Genomic DNA, 15,574 nt, shown 5'->3' with positions numbered 1-15,574 from the left:
CTTTATAAAATATGACTTCGTGCTTTCTCAGAGCTTAAGATGAAACAATGAACTGTACAATTCAAATGTTACTATGATTGACCTTAGATCTGGAAAACAAAGACAAAAAACTGCCATAAAACAAATAACATGACTCTTCAGCTTTCTAAATTATATATTCTAAATCCATATATTAAGGTTTTCTCCTAGCTACTGAACATTTTTTCCCCCAATCCATATGTAATGGATAATAAATAAATAAATGGATAATACCTCAAAGGTGATTAAAATTCAGTTTGTGTGTGTTGGTTTTGCCACTATTTGCTGAACCAAGGATATGCTAAGCTATCAAAACAGAAATAGAATTCTTCAAATCTCTAAAAAGTGTACTATTGATAGTGAGGAAAATGAGACTAATGAAGAAATGCTTGCCCCTCCCCTAGCTCCTCCCTGTGACTCCGCCCCCCAGAAACACCTTAACGACATCATCAGCTGTTCAAACCACTCCCCCTTCCGGAAGGCGAGGCTCCTCCACTTCCTGTTCCCACGCTCCCCCCCCTGGTTCCCACGGTCTGGGACCGGAGGGGGCGGGGCCAGAGTCTGAGCCTTCCCAGTTTCACCAGCCTCCCCCCATCCCTACACTAGCCCCGGTGGTCTATAAACATTCTCGTGGAGGGCATCAGGTGCGTCCAGTGTACCACCCATTCCCCCAATCAGCCATCAAAGACTTGTGCAAGGCCCACAAGGATTACGGGCGGGAGAGTCCCTATTTTAGGGGACTCCTCCGCTCTGATCTGAGTGTAGCTGCTGTAACACCTGCAGATCTGAGGCAGCTGTTTTCATGCTTGATGAATTCCACAGAGTTCCAACTCTGGGAATCAGCATGGAAGCGGCTGCTTTCAGATGCCTTGCCGAGTCTCCTCGTCGACCCAGATACCGCAGTCGACGAGGAAGGGAATGCCCTCACCCTGGATCATCTGATGGGTGAGGGACGCTGGACGGCGCCTGTTGATCAGGCGAACATCATGCCACCTAAAGCCCTCGATATTGTGCGGGACCACGCAATAACAGCTTTTTTCGGGATGGCCCCCGATGGCCCTATAACATCTTATTCTAAGATCTTTCAGGAGCAGGAGGAGTCGTTCACCGCTTTTGTAGAAAGACTCGCTAGAGCGGTTGAGCTTCAAATTCCAGACGTGACCGCGAGAAAGGGGATTCTAAGGGAGATGGCTTTTAACAACGCTAACGCGTTGTGCAGGACTGCGATTCTTAGCCTCCCCTTGGACCCCCCTCCCACAATACCAGAAATGCTACGCGTCTGCCAGATTAAAGTCCCCCTGCTACAGTCTGGAGAAACATCACAACAGAAGAAGGCTCCCAAAGTTGCTGCAGCCACCGCACAGCCTCCTGCTGGACCAACCCCACAAAGAAGATCTTATGTTCCTAACAGACAACGTTGTTATCTTTGTGGGGATGTAGGGCATTGGGCGACACAGTGCCAACTAAAGAAAGATTTTGACAATTTTAAAAACAAAAAAGGGGGAGGTGGGGGAGAGGGGCAAGTGAGTTATATGGACAACCAAAAAAACTGAGTGGGGAGCGCAGGTCCACCCGGCGCCAAGACAAAAATAGGGTGGACCAGATGAGAGGGGGAGCAAAAGACCATCACAGCGCCAATGATATGCTGCCCAATGACATCAATAACGACAATAAAACTTCACCGGATGTGACAATTTTCACAGACCATGACCTTTCCAAACCGATTTTATCTACAGATTCAAGACACTCTCCATATTGGTTACGGCTCACCGAGGGCTTGCACCTGAGGACCACCAACTGGGTTTTTGCATCGGTAAATACCGAGGAGCAGGGCCCCTGGCCGGTCGAAGAAGGTGAGTTCATCGTAATCGGGGACTGTAAACACACACCGCTAGAGATCGAAATTCTCCCAGGTACGCTGGTTAACAACCCTGGGAGAATCGTTCTCTGGCTGCGCTGTGCCCACCCACCTACTTACTTAGCGAAAGGCCAAGTCATCGCCCAGATGATTCCTACCCGGGGATCAAGAGTAACATCTGAGACCTTGATGGTCTGCCCAGTGCAGGCCATCACAGAAGAAAGACCCCGGGTAGCTTGTGAATTTAGTGTGGGTGGGGACGCCCTCAAAATCATGGGCCTGTTAGACACGGGGGCAGATGTGACGGTTGTGCCCGCCAAAGACTGGCCGTCGCATTGGGCTCTGCAAAACGTGGCAGGACACGTACAAGGCGTAGGGGGCCTACAATTGGCAAAACAATCGAAAAGCGTGGTTCAAATTAAGGGACCGGGAGGGCAATTGGCCAATATTCGCCCTTTCGTTTTGAATTACAAGGAACCCCTGCTTGGAAGAGATCTTATGTCCCAATGGGGGGTCACAATCGACATTCCTGACCCCTCACAGGATTTTTCCGTAGCGGTCACTGAGGAGCGCCGTACCCAAAAACTAAATTGGCTAACGGATTCCCCAGTTTGGGTAGAGCAGTGGCCGCTATCCAAAGAAAAATTGAAGGCGCTCGAAGAGCTCGTGGAAGAGCAGTTGGCTAAAGGCCATATAGTCGAAACAAACAGCCCTTGGAACTCCCCGGTCTTTGTGATCAAAAAGCCGGGGAAGGACAAGTGGCGGCTCCTCCACGACCTCCGACAAATCAACAATGTTATAGAGGACATGGGATCTTTACAACCAGGGATGCCTTCCCCGACCATGCTACCCCAAAATTGGCAATTGGCAATTATAGATATTAAAGACTGCTTTTTTCAAATTCCCCTCCACCCTGACGATGCCCCGCGTTTTGCATTCTCGGTGCCAACTATCAACCGAGCAGCCCCAAGGAAGCGATACCACTGGCGAGTTCTCCCACAAGGGATGAAAAACTCTCCTGTCATTTGCCAGTGGTTTGTAGCTTCCTTGCTGTCCCCTGTCCGCGCAGCCGCGGACAAGGCCATCATTCATCATTATATGGATGATGTCCTTGTGTGTGCCCCGAACGATGACGTTCTGTCCCACGCGCTCGACCTGACAATCAATGCATTGATTGCTGCAGGGTTCGAGCTGCAAGAAGAAAAAGTTCAGCGGATGCCACCTTGGCAGTACCTCGGACTTGAGATCAGTAAGAGGACCATTGTTCCTCAGAAATTGGAGATCAAAACAAAGGTAAGCACCCTTGCGGACCTCCATCAGCTGTGTGGGGCATTGAATTGGGTAAGGCCCTGGCTAGGCCTAACCACCGAGGACCTAGCCCCCCTTTTCAATTTATTGAAAGGGGGAGAGGAGCTCTGTTCTCCCAGGACCCTTACCCCAGAGGCAAAGAGTGCCTTGGAAAAGGTACAAGATTGTATGTCCACCAGGCAAGCCCACAGATGCGACCCGGGCTTGCCTTTTAAATTTATTGTAATGGGAAGATTGCCACACCTCCATGGGGTAATATTCCAATGGAGCAATACCACCAAGAAGGATCGAGGCGGGAATGATCCTCTCTTAATCATAGAGTGGGTCTTCCTTAGCCACCAGCGATCCAAGAGGATGACCCGGCCACAAGAGTTAGTAGCTGAGTTGATCCGCAAGGCGAGATCGCGGATCAGAGATCTGGCCGGGTGCGATTTTCAGTGCATACACATACCAATTGGATTAAAATCGGGCCAAATTACGAAAGCAATGTTAGAACACCTGCTTCAGGAAAACGAAGCCCTGCAATTTGCCCTAGATTCCTTTACAGGACAAATTTCGATACATCAGCCTGCCCACAAAATTTTCAATCAAGATGTTCAATTCGTTCTTTCTGTAAAAAGTGTTCAGAGTAGGAAACCTCTCGAGGCTCTAACTGTTTTCACTGACGCGTCCGGAAGATCCCACAAGTCAGTTATGACTTGGAAAGATCCTCAGACTCAGCAGTGGGAGGCAGATATTGCTGAGGTGGAAGGATCACCTCAAGTTGCTGAGTTGGCCACTGTTGTTAGAGCATTCGAGAAGTTCCCTGAACCCTTCAATCTGGTCACTGACTCCGCCTATGTGGCGGGGGTGGTTTCTAGGGCAGAGCAAGCAATCTTGCAGGAAGTGTCCAACATTGCTCTTTTTGAACTGCTCTCGAAACTAATAAAGCTTGTCTCCCACCGAGAGCATTCCTTTTATGTTATGCACACGAGATCGCACACCGAGTTGCCTGGGTTCATTGCGGACGGTAACAGGAGAGCTGATGGTCTTGCTGCCCCAGTCGCAATGGCCCCCCTGCCAAATGTTTTTGAGCAGGCGAAACTCAGCCACCAACTCTTCCACCAGAACGCGCCTGGCCTCGTTCGCCGGTTCCACCTTACCCGGGAACAGGCCAAGGCGATCGTGGCCGCATGTCCGTCCTGCTCCAAATATGCACTGCCCACCCTGAGTGCAGGAGTAAACCCCAGAGGGCTTAAAAGTTGCGAGGTGTGGCAGACGGATGTCACCCACTTCCCGGAATTCGGCCGCTCTAAATTCGTACATGTATCGGTGGACACCTTTTCTGGGACAGTCTTTGCCTCCGCCCACACAGGGGAGAAGTCCTTGGATGCCATTAAACACCTCATCCAGGCCTTCTCCTTTATGGGGATCCCGAGGGAGCTTAAGACTGATAACGGTCCGGCGTACCGCTCAAGGGAGTTCTGCAGCTTCCTGCAGCAATGGGGGGTGGAGCATAAAACCGGCATCCCCCATTCCCCCACAGGTCAGGCCGTGGTCGAAAGGACCCACAGAGACATCAAACGGGTCCTGCACCAACAACAACAGGTGTTAAAGACAGAACCACCCTCAATTCGGTTGGCCAGGGCACTGTTTACCATCAACTTTTTAAACTGCTCTTTCGAGGGATTGAACCCCCCAGTCGTGCGGCACTTTGGTGCAAACCCTCAGTTCCGTCAAAGGGAAAAGCCGCCGGTTATGGTCAGGGATCCGGAGACAGGACGGACGGAAGGGCCTCACGAGTTGGTCACGTGGGGTCGTGGATACGCTTGCGTTTCCACCCCCACTGGGCCTAAGTGGGTACCATCGAAGTGGGTGAGACCCTACGTCCCGAAAGTCTCTGGATCCCATGGAAAAAAATCCATCCAGGTGACAGAAGCAGCATGGAGGCGCAGAAGGAGGGATGGTAATCATTGGGAAGAGCTCCCCTTTCCCCCCGATGTTCCCTACTGGAATTAATATATGGTTTTTTCAGTCTTTTTCAGTTAAAAATGAGCCCCTCCGGAGCACAGTTTCCTCCCCTGAGGAATTCCCATCTTTTCCTCGGGGTCTACTTAATCGTCAGCAGCCTCTGTCCCCACGCCGCTGGATGGATCATCCCGCAGCCGAAGGCCAACGTATGGGTGACGCTGGCCAGGTCCATGGGCCAAGACCACATCTGCCTTGCGGCTGCGTCGGCAGATGACCCTCTTTCAACCTGCCTCGTGGGGATCCCCTTCAAGCCCGAGGAGTTCCCCGCAGAACTCCTCAGATATTTGCAAACCGCCAACCAGGTCCGGCCCCACCCTTATACTTTAAGAGGTCCCATTAAAAACCCTTTTTCTGTTTGGCATCGTTTTGAACATTCCCTTCCCCAACTAGCTTCCTACCCCACTGAGTTGGAACTCCTTGGTTCAGTTAATGCTTCCTTCTGTGTCAAGTTTATATATGCCCCTCCCAAGGGACAGGACAAATTCTATCATCAGATCCGTCCCCATCGTTTAGTTCCGGATAACTGGTGTCTGGACACTGTGGAAGTACATATCCCGACTACTACCAGGCACAAACCCCTTAGACTCCCTAAAAAGGTATTTATGATTTGCGGCGACAGAGCATGGGCAGGCATCCCCCCTCTCCACACAGGAGGACCTTGCACATTAGGACAGTTGAGCCTGTTTACGCCCAATAAAACGTCTGTAGCAAATTGGCAGCGTAAATTATCCCGGAATTCGGCAATCCAAAAGAGGGATCTCAGTTCGATTGACCCTGACTGTGATCATGAAATTGTGCATTGGTCGAAAGCAAAAGGAGTTGCAGTCACCATCTTTTTACCGTGGGTGGCAATTGCTAAGGCTCTAGGTGAATTGGCCCACCTAGAGTGCTGGGTAGCTAAGCAGGCTAATTTGACAACTGATGCCTTGACAAACCTCCTGGGTGAAGCGGAGACATCGAGGCAAGCTACTCTTCAAAATTGGGCGGCCATTGATTACCTCCTTCTGTTACATGGCCACCGATGCGAGGAGTTTGAGGGTCTCTGCTGTTTTAACCTGTCATCCAAGGCGGAAAACATCCATGCCACCATCCAGCGGATGAAAGAAATGATCACCAGCATCAAACGGGAGACAGGTGGCTGGCTGGACGAACTTTTTGGAAACTGGGGACTCACAGGCTGGGTTTCATCTACATTAAAGACTTTAATGTTGTGTTTATTTATCTTATTACTGACTCTGATTTGCTTCGGACTCCTTAAAAGAATGATTTTGAACTTAATTTCCACTTCGCGCTCCCCCTCGATTAACAGAGTTGCCGTAGAACAAGAAGAACAGGAACAGGAGGAAGAGGAAATAGAAATGGACAGAATGGAGGACGATGAGGGTAGGAACCCCGATTTAGAAGACCATGGACTGGGGTATCCTACCCAACACGAATGGTTCGCCTCCAGCTATCCTAACTCCGAGTATCTCCCTCCTCCCTTTCAGTTCACTTCATCATAAAAACAAAAAAGGGGGAGATGTAGCGGCGTGTTTTTAAGATTTGTTGATGAGTTTCGTGTATGTGTTAAAGTTTTCTGTAATTTAGTTTGTTCCTTGTACCCCCCCGGCTCTCACCCGATGGTTTCAGCCCTGTTATTGTTATATAACCCTTCGTTAAATGCCAATCATCCCTACCCCCTCTACCCCAGTTGTCAATCCCCTCTCTCTCCCCTTGGGCACCCTGTCCGTCACTTCGGGGCCCTTCCCTGGGTTCTGGAAAGATCCAGGAAGGGCGTCGAGTGATTGGTGGGTGCCTGAGCAATCTCCTCCCTCCCTCTTGGGATTGGACCCCCATCTTATGGTTAACACCCCCGGTTACACCCCCTCATTTTCCCATTGGCTGACCCGTTGTCGCCTCCCCTGAACCCTCCCCCGGTTAAAAGTTCTTGCACAGCTCTGCTCGGGGCTCTCTGAGAGCAGTCGCCTCTCGAGGTAGAGCTCCGTTCTATGCTCCCTAAATAAACCATCTGTTTGCACTGCTCTCGAGAGTCGACTTCTTCCTGCCGCCATAGTCGTGAATATATCTTCAGTCCTGTCGCCTGAGGGGGAACCAAGCACCCACGGGGAGGAGGTAGCTTGCGTGCCTTGCTGCCCCGACCCACAGAACGCCAGCCGCAGTGCCTCTGAGCTAGCCTGTGGTCTGTGCGAAGCGACAAGGCACCACGACATGCTTCATATATCATTCAGTTGCAATCAGTTTTTAATTCAAAATGATGGGAAATGGTGCTCCTTCCCAGCAATATATGTGGGATGAAGCATGTTTAAAAGCACCTTGCAAATGGTTCTTTGGTCTGTGCAAATACTTGTGGTGTTTTGTTTTATGGGGAAGGGCTTGATTTTCTTGAGAACATTGTACAGCTTCAGTCTAATTTAAATCTTCCATTCCATGATGCCAGGGAAACTGTTTAATTCCCTCCCTAAGCAGCACAAATTCAAAGGCTTTTTTTCTTCCTCTTTTCAGTAGCCTTTGATACCTTTGAAATCTTTCAAAACTTTCCTTACGTGAAGGAAATCTTTTTTACTCAAATTGTAGAAACTATAATCTTTATGTTGCTCAATGGCCTCTTTCCAAATAATACATCTTTCATGAGGTGCAGAACTCCACCTGAGAACAAAACAAGCTACTTCACATAGTGAAGAACGATTTCCATTGCCATCTCTTTCTATGATGCTTCCTGTTACAATGATATGTTGCTGCTAGCTTGTGCTTATACATCTAAATCTTTAAAATTGCTATCTAACCGGTTCCTCACTTGTATTTGTACAATTCATTATGGTCATAAAATGTTTGATTATTTTTAAATTGTACATGCTTTTGGATGTCTGGTACAGGGATAAATCTTCAGTAGTTCAGTTAAAGTTGAAAAATAAAAAAGAAATACAACCATTTTTGATTACTTGCCTTCTGTGAATGTTAAGATTTCTCTAAAGCTGGAAGTTAAATGACTTTTTCAAACTTTAACACATGAAAAATAAAAGTTGGGCTCTTACATATATGTATTTTTTAAAGCTTAATAGCCAGACAGGAAGTGTCTGATTAAATAAAATGTATACAAGTTTTAAAGGGTTAAGTGCTATTACAATCACTTTGCTTTTTCTGTTCTTGTATTTCTTGAATATGTTGTATGTGTAAAAAAAAAAATCTGGTTTGAAAGGGTGGTATATTTGTACCACCCTAATTTTACACTGGTTGTGTAATGTCACAAGGTGAGAAACAGCAGACAAGGAAATCAAAGGGCAAGGACACCCTGAGCTTCTTACAGTGAACTGGCATGTTAAGGAATCTCACATGTTTACACTTAAAGGCAGTAGGAAACGAAACAAGAAACAGTTCTAATTCACTAGATGCTTTTGCCAACGCTCCTTTTTAAATTTTTTTTTTTTTTTTTTTTTTTTTCCCTTAGAGAGGATGGCACTTTGTAGCTTGTTTAACAAGGTCTGGCTGATAGCTGGTTGTAACAAGTTTTGACCAAAAAAAGCTGGCAACAACACTTATCTTGAAATACATCCCCGGTCAAACTTTCAAAAAAAACCTGCAACCAAGGGTGCAAAACCAGATAAAAGTCCTGATTTTCAGCTTTTATTCTAATAGCTTACACAAATGTGTTTTTATTTTTTCACATTGATTCATCTATCACAGTGTAATTGATGGAACACACTTCTTTCAGATTTGTTTCTGGCTTCCACATTTTAATGGCTTGTGTAGCACACAATCAGTTGTGACGGTTAAAAAGAATAACAAGACTTAAGTTAAAAGAGGGAACTGTTTTTCACGAAGATTATCTGTAATTTATATTCCTAATGAAAGCAATATAAATATTTTAGAAAAGAAATGTAAAGCTTTTAGAAAAATAAAGCCCTTTTAAAGGTCTCAGGATTCTGACAGAGCATTGTTACTCTGGCCCTTACCTAAACACAACCAAGAGAAATGGGATTATTACCACTGCCTACAGGAGGCTGTTAGGAATGACAGGCTCACATAAGCTCCTCTGACTGGATGATTTCTAAAAAGAGGTGGTGATGACAGTTTCATAATAAAAAGGAGAATTCCAGTAGAGCTGACTTCTAAGTACTTGTGTACAACTTTTAGAGAGCTTTTTTAGACATTAACACGACATGGTGATAACATGGCTCATAATAGAAGCCGGTCTTTCACCTTAAGCTGAAAACATGTTCTATATACCACAAAACTATCCTCAAAAAACCCCTGAACTCAGCTGAGATGCTATACAAAGAGGTTTTAGAGGATCAAATCAAGGTCACACAAGTTTTGGAGTAAAAAATTTAAACTTAGAAAATACTAATGCCATATGCCATGACCAGTTTCTGCTTTATTGGTAGCACTTTCATTACTATTACAGTCTATTACAGTTTAAGTAAGTTTAGGCAAAGTATACCCTTCAAACTGAAACTAATGTTTATTTTCCAATTTGTGCCATTTTGTTGAGAATCAACAGATTTTATGCCTGGTTTCATGTCTTTAAACCCTTATTTAAAATACTTTTTAAACCAGATATTTGTTAAACACAGGCATGTCATTTGATGTCAAATTCAGCAAATAGATGAATAGAATGCTACTTATTAATTCACTGAGGGACAACTAAATTTACACTGAAAATACTTACTCAAGTTTTGGGACATGACTGTGTCACAACTGTGACTACAGACTTTTATAGTTATGCAGCTATTTTGTATCCACCTTCCTGTGTAAAAAGGTGTTAGTTCATACTTGTTCTTCTGCAATGGAAATTTAAGTAAGAGTCATTTAGCCTGATGATGGAAAGGGACTTTCAAAGAAACAGAGGATGCCTTCCTTAATATCTGTATGAATGGTGATCATTAGTGGCTAAGCCTCTTTCACATGAAATCAAAAGGTATTATAAGGTCTCTAACAGACTTCATAGCAACTGTGAACATCTCTAGAAAATATAAAATTCTTTTAAATGTCTCTTGTACCTTTCTGCACTTTCTGTAGTTCAGCTTGCTGATGACAGGCAGAGTTCAGCAACAAGTGTAACTTAATATTCTGCACATCTGTTTTTTATTTCTCTGATGCCTGAAATGTTGTTTATTATGTCAAATTTTTTACTTGAATATTCAAAACAAACATTGAAAATTAATTTAAAAGTGTGTGGGAATGTGCTATAATTTATCTTAGTGGAACAACAAAATAAAATCCAATCTAAGGAGAGAACCCAACAAATTATTTTCTGTATGAAAACTTATTAAAAATGCATCAAGCACACTTAGGGGTGAGCAGAATTCAGAGTGTACACAGTATTGTCTAAACATAGTTAGTGCTTTAGTTAACTTAGTGAATTGCCACTGCTGTAGAAAGTGCAGGTTGCTGCAGAGTTTGTATGCTTTATAGTTTTTTATTATAAAATCAACTTCAAACAACATGACTGTCTTTCAGCAAATAGCCATGTGATATGATCATACTATGAAAAGGTGCTAACACTACTCATCTTTTAATACAAAGGTTTTTGGTGAATCTTCTTAACAGAGAGATGGCAGAGGAAAGAGAGACCCTCTCGGCACTGAGCAGCAGAGCTTGACTTAAAGGTGGGATGAAGTGTGTAGGTAGGAGCAAGGAAGGGGAAAGTGAAGGAAGAGTTCCTCTGTTTTGGCAGGACAAGGCCCATTTGACTGGTTCAACTACATATGGAGCTGAAATCTACAACACCAAAAGTCTGTGTGGTCTTTCACTCCAACCTCTATTATCTCCATCTGCATTTCAGATATCCAACTGCTCTGAGCTCAGATTAAACAGGCTTTAATCTCAGGTTATGAGTAAATCCAACTGCAGATTTCAGTAGACTAGAAAATGATTTATGTGTAAATGCTGCTGACTGTTTCAGGTGGATTCCAGACAGCTCCAAAGATACAGTACTCAAAATGGGCCTTGCCATAGAAGCTAGAGCATCACATATTCCTCAGAGGTATTTATTCACATACACTTACATCTAGAAAGGATTAAATAATCACCTAATGTACACTTCTGTAGAAAACATGTGGATTTAGAATTTTTTGTGGCTTTTTTCTGTAAACATACCTTCTTTTATTCTATCACAGTACTCATGACGACAGTGACAGTAACAATTTGATGTGCAAAAAATCCTTCATAATTTATCAGAAACTAGGACACTGCAGTATGGAAAAAACCACCTGAAATAGGGAAAATTTGGAAACGCATTTTAAGCTTTATTCAAAAAACCATGCAGCACGACACAGGGATCACCAGCTTTGTTACCCACCCCCAGTTAAGTAGCATTTGCAAGGTGCTTTTGCTCCAGCTAGTTGACTTTTGAAAAGCACAGTATTGACTTAGGCTAACATTATTTCAAATCTAAGGCAATATCCATTAAGAACAACTAGGGGAAAAAAGTAATGCATAACCTCTCATAAAAATAATTCAGACTACATTTCTCAAACTATAAATAATTCTATACCAGCAAAACCCCAAAGGTTTTAGTAAAAAAGAAACAAAATCCAGGCATTTCTTAATTTATTAAATACATTTAGAACTTCAGTATGACCTTAACCATAAAAATGAAAATTTTGAAATGCCTTTAGAAAAACACTCAGTTTACAAGACATATATCAACAAAATAAAATCTAAATTTAAATTTTATCTAGACTACATTTGAAGAGCAACTTCGCAATATAAAAGTTAAACTCATTACTATAGCAATACTGCTGAGCCTGTGGAAGTGAAAAATACATTTAACCAAAGTTACACTTAAGGCAAAGATGGTGGGCTGTTGGGAAACTGCTTAAGGATGGTACTTTCACATGAAGCGGTCTTGAATATAACAGTGTAACTTGCTTTGATTATAACTGAAAAATAACATTTATGTCAATACTTGGCCTTATAGAGGATAAAAGTAAAAAATGCACTATGCACTCAACACTAGAATGCACAAACAAGCTTAAAATCCACTTGTACGAACAAGAAATTAGAAAAATAATGCACTTGTCTTTTCTCTTTACCTTACTGTACACACAGAATATATAACTTATCCTTTGCTTCTCCGGCAGCTCATGTTAGTTGTACTGCATTAACCACTCCTCACTTCTTTCCAAGGTTCAGTCATCACCTAGTATTTCAATGCCATTCAGTTTCACCCAGAAATCCATGCTATGTCTCATGCTACATTTCACTAGAAAAACAGAATACACTTATTTTTAATCTGTCTGAAGTTCATCTAATGGACAAGGCTTTACAATACAAAATAACCCTTCTATAAAAGCAGGCTTTCAGCAAATGCATTTCTTAAAAACATGAACTGACTTCAAGTAGACCAGAACAAATATATCTAATATTATCATATCCCATTCTTTTCCCATAAATTACTCAGGATTACTGTAAGTAATTTAAACCAGCATCAGTTGCTAAAAGTAGCAACAGTGTTGCACAAGATGATCACAATATCACAATAAGGACAGCAGGTTTCAGAAAGTTACCTTTGAAATTTTATATCTTTGTAAGACCTGGAACCACTAAAAAGGAATTAAAATCAAAAAAGCCACCATCATATAATCACGCTAGAAAATAAGTTTTCCTTTTGCAGCGGAAATGCACTAAACATGTACTCTTGAGATTAGCTACTTAAGGTTCTTGTATTCCTAGAGCCCAACCCTGACCAAGATCAAGTCATCAAAGCAAGGTGTAACCATACAAAGTATCTCTCTCCAGCCTGACTTGGCATGTTTGGACACACCAATCCAGAACGAAACATAAGCACAGAAAAAACTTTTACCATAAAACTGTTAAGATATGCAAATATTACAGTATCTACACAAGTTTCAATTATTTATGTTTTGCTAATTATAATTTGTTTTCATAAACTAGAACAGGAATTATTTAGTTATTGATTGAAACAGGAGAAAAGCAGTTATGGGACAAAATAAAAGGTGGGATTCAGGTGATGGGAATAAACCCCTGAAACTATAGTGCATGTTAAAAGGTTCTCCTCATACCATCCCCCCAGCCCCCCCAAAAAAACCCCAAAAAACCAAAAGAAAACAAAAGAAAACAAACAAATGGAAAAAGAAATTTAAAAAAAAAAACAAAAAAAAACAACACTAAAACACAAAAACCAACAACAAAAAACCCCACACACAAACTGGCATAATTACTAACCTAAAACTTTATTTAGCAGATCTCAGGTGATTCTAGTTTGAATGTAATACATTAGATAATACTGAACTCAGTCCCTGATAATGATAACCAGCTGCAATTGAAACAACTTTTGTCCTCCTCAGTGCTCTACACAAGCTACATTTTGGTGCTACCTAGAACACATTACTTTCAAATTCAGTTTAAAGTAAACCTTTGCCATTTCACATGGTGGATTAACTTCACTTAATTTATTGCTAGACCAATACATAAAAAACATGAAAAAATTCAAGCACTTGAACTTTGTTCCTAAAATTTATAGAAGCCTAATTTCATATATCCATTTAGCTGTAGCTGTTGTGAAGTCTTGAAAATTGATATGGTATGCAGGACTGACAGCTTTAATGGTAATAAATATTGGAAAAAAAAATTCCTGAGATAGCACTAGTAATCATGTTACGCCCTTCTATATTGTCAAAAATACCAGTCATTGTGTTAATTGCTATGTTTCAGGTGACAATCAGCTAGCAGGCTCTGCTGATTGAGACGAGCCTTTTAATGACAGTTTAGGTGATTATATTCATGCTATATTTAGAGATTGTTTGGGCTGCTTGATTGAAAAAAGAAAAAAAACCCTTGTAACTGATGTTGGGATTGTTTCCTAGGAACAAGAATAACTAGGGGACACACAAAATCTTCAGCTCTTGGATTCTACTCCTTTAGTGGCAGAACTGCAGAACTGCAGGCTCAGCCACCAACTGGCAGCAGGCTGCATCTGCTCATGAATGAGTCAAGAACCAGCCATACTCTGTGTTAAGTGCTAAAAAAGCACAACTACATCAACTTTGAAAATGAAAGTATACCCATCTGAAAGTATACCCAACTGAAAGCATGTATTTAAAATGAAGGGTATCTGTAATTACCTTGCCTTCTGAAAGCTGCTAAGTTAGAGAATACTGTATATATCCACTGAAAACATTGTTTCCTAGATATTGCAAATAATAAAAGGATTTTGCATTGCAAACAACGAGTAAGGTCAAAATTGTTCTTTATGTCCATTCACATATAATTCTGCCACCATGATAAATACATTATAGTAATGGTAATTTCTTCTATAATTTCCTTGCATCCTTGCCAGATGACCCTAACTTTCTTCTCTGGCACAAAAACAAGTCCAGCAATTTGTTGGCTAGAACTGTAATTTTTCCAGGAGTTTTGGAAGACTTCAAAAAGGTGTGAGTTTGAGGCAGTCAAGATGCAGAATAAATATGTACTCAGATTGCAGAAGAAAATAAAACAACTCCCATTTATTCCCTGCAATAAGAAAGAAAGAAAGAAAAGAAAGAAAAGAAAGAAAGAAAGAAAGAAAGAAAGAAAGAAAGAAAGAAAGAAAGAAAGAAAGAAAGAAAGAAAGAAAGAAAGAAAGAAAGAAAGAAAGAAAAGAAAGAAAGAAAGAAAGACTGTAGCTGTTTCAGTTATAAAATATCCTGAAACATAAATTTCATGTGCTTGGCCATATGATTAAGACAGATGGCAGTCACAATCTCTTACCTAAATCAGTGTGCACTGTTCTCTTCAGGCTGTAATACTGCTTTACCAGATAGCTAACCCTGAAGCATCATTTCCAAACACGTTTGCATAACCTTGTTAAGTAAGGCTAAGGTAAACACTCTCGGATGTAAGAAAGATTTGCTGATCATTAATTAATTACTGAAATTACAATGATAGCTGCTGAATAGTTCTCCTGTGGATAGGCTGCTAACATTGCCAGAACATAATTACAAATACTGAAATTTGTTAACTGTCAATTCCACAAACCGGATGGCAGACCTGAAACTGCAACTGCATAAAGAAAAGGGTTGTGCCTAGGCTAGTAGTCCCACATATTTGGTTTGAGAATAAAATTTACTCATTCCATGAGAAAAGAATTACAAGCCTAGCTTTTAATTCTGAGGCATAAGATATGTATGCTGTTAGTTGTTCACTATGAAGTCATAACATTATTGGGAACAAATACTTGTGAAAATGAAAATGTCATAAATGGGAAGTTAAAGAACCACACTGACAGCAAATTCCTGGTGTCAAAATTTTACCAGAAAGTTGCATTAATACCTTATTAGTGAACCACTCAGGAACTTGGTCTGTTTTCTGAGCTCTGCTGGTATTCAAGGAATGCTTACCAGATGCTTACCACATACCACCTGTTGGGAGGAAAGG

This window comes from Hirundo rustica, chromosome 5 (assembly GCF_015227805.2).
Source record: "Hirundo rustica isolate bHirRus1 chromosome 5, bHirRus1.pri.v3, whole genome shotgun sequence".
Classification (NCBI taxonomy): Eukaryota; Metazoa; Chordata; class Aves; order Passeriformes; family Hirundinidae; genus Hirundo; species Hirundo rustica.
This window is presented reverse-complemented; position numbering follows the sequence as displayed.